This window comes from Gigantopelta aegis, chromosome 11, assembly GCF_016097555.1.
Source record: "Gigantopelta aegis isolate Gae_Host chromosome 11, Gae_host_genome, whole genome shotgun sequence".
NCBI lineage: Eukaryota > Metazoa > Mollusca > Gastropoda > Neomphalida > Peltospiridae > Gigantopelta > Gigantopelta aegis.
Window position 1 is genome coordinate 29,675,111 of NC_054709.1, and position 6,513 is coordinate 29,681,623.

Consider the following 6,513-nt stretch of genomic DNA (forward strand, 5'->3'; position numbering starts at 1 on the left):
AGGAATGTGGGATGTGGAAATATAGGAATGTGGAGATATAGAAATGTGGAGATCTAGGAATGTGGAAATGTAGGAATGTGGAAATATAGAAATGTGGAAATATAGGAATGTGACGATATAGGAATGTGACGATATAGAAATGTGGAGATATAGGAATGTGGATATATAGGGATGTGGAAATATAGAAATGTGGAAATATAGGAATGTGGCATGTGGAAATATAGGAATGTGGAAATATAGGGATGTGGAAATATAGAAATGTGGAAATATAGGAATGTGGGATGTGGAAATATAGGAAAGTGGAAATATAGGAATGTGAAAATAATGGGATGTGGAAATATAGGAATGTGGAAATATAGGAAAGTGGAGATATAGGAATGTGGAAATGTAGGGATGTGAAAATATAGAAATGTGGAAATATCGGGATGTGGAAATGTAGGAATGGGGAAATGTTGGGATGGGGAAATGTAGGGATGTGGAAATATCGGGATGAGGAAATATAGGGATGTGGAAATGTAGGGTTGGGGAAATATCGGGATGTGGAAATATAGGGATGTGGAAATATAGGGATGGGGAAATATCGGGATGTGGAAATATAGGGATTTTTCAAAGATTTGTTAATGGAACACAAACAATCATTAACTTTGGATGCTTTTAAAATAATTTCTCGAAATTATGTATTTTGGTTCATGACACTGATAATTTATTTCTCGGAAATGTCCGTAAAGTCATCGTCCACGGAAAGTGCCGAAGTATACCGGTACAGTTAAAAAAGTACCGGTACGTACCACGACAGAATAAAATACCGGTATACCGGTAATACCGCACACCTCTAATAGAAATGTGGAAATATAAGAATGTGGGGTGTGGAAATACAGGACTGTGGAAATATAGAAATGTGGAAATATAGGAATGTGGGATGTGGAAATATAGGTATGTGGAAATTTAGGAATGTGGGATATGGAAATATAGGGATGTGGAAATATAGGAATATGGAAATATAGAAATGTGGAAATATAGGAATGTGGGATGTGGAAATATAGGAATGTGGGATATGGAAATATAGGAATGTGGGATGTGGAAATATAGGAATGTGGAGATATAGAAATGTGGAAATGTAGGGATGTGGAAATATAGGAATGTGGAAATATAGAAATGTGGAAATATAGGAACGTGACGATATAGAAAAGTGGAGATATAGGAATGTGGATATATAGGGATGTGGAAATATAGAAATGTGGAAATATAGGAATGTGGGATGTGGAAATATAGGAATGGGGAAATATAGGAATGTGGAAATATAGGGATGTTGAAATATAGAAATGTGGAAATATAGGAATGTGGGATGTGGAAATATAGGAAAGTGGAAATATAGGAATGTGAAAATCATGAAATGTGGGATGTGGAAATATAGGAATGTGGGAATATAGGAATGTGGAAATATAGGAATGTGGGATGTGGAAATATAGGAATGTGGAAATATAGGAAAGTGGAGATATAGGAATGTGGAAATGTAGGGATGTGAAAATATAGAAATGTGGAAATATTGGGATGTGGAAATGTAGGAATGGGGAAATGTAGGGATGGGGAAATATAGGGATGTGGAAATGTAGGGTTGGGGAAATATCGGGATGTGGAAATGTAGGGATGTGGAAATGTAGGGATGTGGAAATGTAGGGATGTGGTAATATAGGGATGTGGAATTATAGGGTTGGGGAAATATAGGGATGGGGAAATATAGGGATGGGGAAATATAGGAATGTGGAAATATAGGGATGTGGAAATATAGGGTTGGGGAAATATCGGGATGTGGAAATATAGGGATGTGGAAATATCAAAATGTGGAAATACAGGAACGTGGAAATACAGGAACGTGGAAATATAGGAACGTGGAAATGTATGAACGTGGAAATGTAGGGATGTGGAAATATAGGAACGTGGAAATGTAGGGAAGTGGAAATATCGGGATGTGGAAATATAGGAACATGGAAATGTAGGGATGTGGAAATATAGGGCTGTGGAAATATAGGAATATGGAAATATAGGAATGTGGGATGTGGAAATATAGGAATGTGGAAATATAGGAATGTGGAAATATAGGGCTGTGGAAATGCAGGAACGTGGAAATATAGAAATATGGAAATATAGGAATGTGGAAATATAGGAATATGGAAATATAGGAATGTGGGATGTGGAAATATAGGAATGTGGAAATATAGGAACGTGGAAATATAGAAATGTGGAAATATAGGAATATGGAAATATAGGAATGTGGGATGTGGAAATATAGGAATGTGGAAATATAGGAATATGGAAATATAGGAACGTGGAAATATAGGAAAATGGGATGTGGAAATATAGGAATATGGAAATATAGGGATGTGGATAATAATGTTCTCCATTGATGTATGATAGCAACGACCGTGGACTGGAATACATTAATCACGTACACTCATGTCACCTTAGTCTGCGCGGCACAAAAGACTGCGCACGTTAATTACGTTACATTACGTCTTGAAACAAATGTTGGGGTATGTTTGTAAACAAACAAACAACATTAATTTAATTAATAAAACCGTTCTTAACACAACACATCTTGATTGTGAATATATGTATAAAACTGGTAGATAACAATTTGATTGAAAAAAATAAATGAATTAATGCACTTAAAGTACTTTTGTCAGCCTCGATCAACGTGTTTTTGTATCACCAGTCAACACGTGTCTGTCAACGCTGTAATGATCAACCTTGTATATCAACTTACACAAGTTTACAAAAAAGCTTCAATACATACCTTATTGTAATTTATGAATCCATAAATGAAATGAATGTTTTATTTTATCTGTTAACGTGAACATCCAAGCATACTTTGAATTTCCCTCCGAGTGACACAATGCAAAATGGCTGCACACAGATGTTGATTCTGCACTTACAGCATGGCCTATTTTAGTTATAGTCTGTTTCAAAATTATCATTGATTGTCCTATATGTCTAAAGAACACTATTTGTGCTCATTTACAGTTAACAACAGACAACCTTTGTTGAATAATTATCAAATTTTTTTGAGATTGGCTATTTTTTATATTGTCATTTTATGTTGTCCAAACTAAGGAGCATGGAACACCATTTATATTTATCTTATTTGCATAATCTAAATGTTTCTGAAACAGACTATAACAGGAAGTATTTGTTATTTAGAACTTTCAAAAAGTCGGATTCATTATTTGTTTGCTATTTCTGTAAACATCAGCGACAGAAGTGGTTGTTTTAATGTTTGCTGCGCAGACTTATGTGCCGTCATGCAGGCCAGTAAATACAGGGGGTCACACTAAAAATGCGCTCATTACTTGAGTTTAAAAACATTAAAATTAAAATAACTTTCAGTAATAACACGTTTATTGTTCCATTGTACTGTGGCGGTGAAACAAATATTTTTAAAGAAAGATTTTAACTTAAAAATATAACACAAATGCTTAGGTGCGCAGACTTAATTTAAGGGTCAAACATTTATAACCAAATAAGTTTCAGAGTGTATTAGATTGATGATGTAAACTACACCAAAATTTTAATTTATTGTTCCATATTTACAAAAAAACACAAATAAACGTCACTGTATAAAAGTCACATGACATGCTGTCAAAGTTGAAGGTTGTCAAACATGGATTTTACACATTAGAACATTCGTTTAATAGTGTGTGAATCCACCCCTGGCGCGAATACACTCGACACATCGTTGCCTCATGCTGTTGATCAGACGTCTGAAGAACTCTTGGGGAATGGCCTGCCACTCTGCCATAAGAAGTTGACCCAGATCATGAAGGTTGGCCGGAGGGGCATGGTTATCCCGAACTCTCCTGCCTAATTCGTCCCAGGCGTTCTCTATTGGGGCAAGTCAGGCGAATATGCTGGCCAATCCATCCTGGCGATACCTTGTTGTCTGAGAAAGTCCGTTACCACCCTGGCGCGGTGGGGTCTGGCATTGTCATCCTGCAGAACTGCCCCTCCGCCAATCTGCTGAAGGCCTGGGAGAACCAACGGCCGGATAATCTCATTCAGATAGCGGATTCCATTCACATTGCCATCCACCACATAGAGGGGGGTCCTGTGGTGGATAGAGATGCCGCCCCACCATGACGCTGCCACCACCGAACCGGTGACGTTGTCTAACGTTAACGTCAGCGAAGCGCTCCCCAGGACGTCTGTAGACACGAACCCGACCGTCGTTGAACTGGAGACTAAACCTGGACTCATCAGTGAACATCACTCGACCCCACTGAACACGTTGCCACCGCAGATGAAGCGTGCACCAGTGACGTCTGGCCGTTCTGTGACGTGGTAGGAGTGGTGGTCGAACAGCCTGGCGACGGCAGCGTAGATTATTGGCTCTCAGACGATTGCGTATGGTTTGATCAGACACTCGAGTTTCAGTCGCAGTCTGCAGATTGTCACGTAATCGGCGTGCAGTGGTTGTGCGTTGACGTAGAGCCATATTGGTGATGTAGGGTCCTCTCTATTTGTAGTGCTTCGGGGGCTTCCCGAACGTGGACGATTTCGAACAGAATTCGTTGCTTGGTACCTTTGCCACAGTCGGCCAACGACACTCTGACTGACACCAAGTCTCAGAGCAACATTTCTTTGCGTATTGACATCCTGAAGCCAAGCAATAGCCCTTCCTCGATCTTCGATAGTCAGTTGACGTCGTACCATTGTCGAATTTGGAGTGTGCACCGTACAGGAACGCAAGCTCCAATTATACGGAAATTCAGCATTGGGAACATGGAATACACATGCAAAGCTGTGAAAAAGCAAGTTATGGGCACTTAGCAGACCTTTCGCTTTCGCCCTAATTTACGTGCAAATGTAAGCATGTTTTCGCCATTAGAACTAGTCCACAGTGTCAATGACAGTGGATTTTAATTCATTTATGGGTTGCTTAGACCCACTTTCGTCAAAATGGAACAATACCATGCGTGACATTATGGTCTAGCTAATATAACTGACATTCAGAAAATAATGTCGAAAATATCGTCTGACCCTTAAAATCTTTTGAGTAGTATATATTGTTAATACGTACGTGTTTACACTATAATAAGTATCGACGAACAAATAAATGATAACCATTAGCTATAGAACTTCTGCAATATGTTATTTATTACAATATCTGGATGCGATAGCAATTCTGTGGGCGTCACAAAAGTTAAAAGGTTGTTTGTTTTGTATAACGACACCATTAGAGCACATTGATTTATTAATCATCGGCTGTTGGATGTCATACATTTTGAAAATTCTGACTTGTAGTCATCAGAGGAAACCAGTTACATTTTTCCTAATGCAGCAAGGGATCTTTTATATGCTCTTTCCCACAGACGGGAAAGCACATACCACGGACTGTGTTCAGTTGTGGTGCACTGGCTGGAACGAGAAAAACCTGACAGCTGAATGGATCCACCGATGTGGTTCGATCCTGCAACGCGAGCACCTCAACCGACTGAGGTAAATACCGCCCCATCGTCACAAAAGAGATGTATTTGAGAAGTGTGGTGTCAGTATGGAAGGACAAGCTCTCTTCACCACTTTGGATCATCTGCTATTTAATTTCGTCCCAGCCAGTGCACTACGACTGGTATATCAAAGGCCGTGGTATGTGCTATCCTGTCTGTGGGGTGATGCATATAAAATATCCCTTGCTACTAATGAAAACATGTAGCGGGTTTCCTCTCTATGAGTGTCCAAATGACCATGTGTTTGACATCCAATACTGAATATTATTTCACTCGGGACATAAACATGGTACGAAATGGAAGCTCGTTTCATATCTTATAAATAGGAATAACGATGTATCTTTCTGTCGTATCATGCACTGACATATCAGTATCCCCAGTATCTATCACTACTGACATAAGTGGTACGGAGGTATAAGTATATAGGGATAACGATGTATCTTTCTGTCAGATCATGCATTGACATATCAGTATCCCCAGTGTCTATCATTACTGACATAAGTGGTACGGAGGTATCCGTATATAGGGATAACGATGCATCTTTCTGTCGTATCATGCATTGACATATCATTATCCCCAGTGTCTATCACTAGTGACATAAGTGGTACGGAGGTATAAGTATATAGGGATAACGATGTATCTTTCTTTCAGATCATGCATTGACATATCATTATCCCCAGTGTCTATCACTACTGACATAAGTGGTATGGAGGTATAAGTATATAGGGATAACGATGTATCTTTCTGTCAGATCATGCATTGACATATGTCTCCTCAGTGTCGATCACTACTGACATAAGTGGTACGGAGGTATAAGTATATAGGGATAACGATGTATCTTTCTGTCAGATCATGCATTAACATATCAGTATCCCGTGTTTATCACTACTAACATACTTCTGTCAGAAAATACACTCGAGGTTAAATACACTACTAGGTGGCTATGAGTCTGAAATATTTTGAAACGGGACACGCAAAGCGCTCGCCTGATGTGCGTTCGGTCTAGGATCGA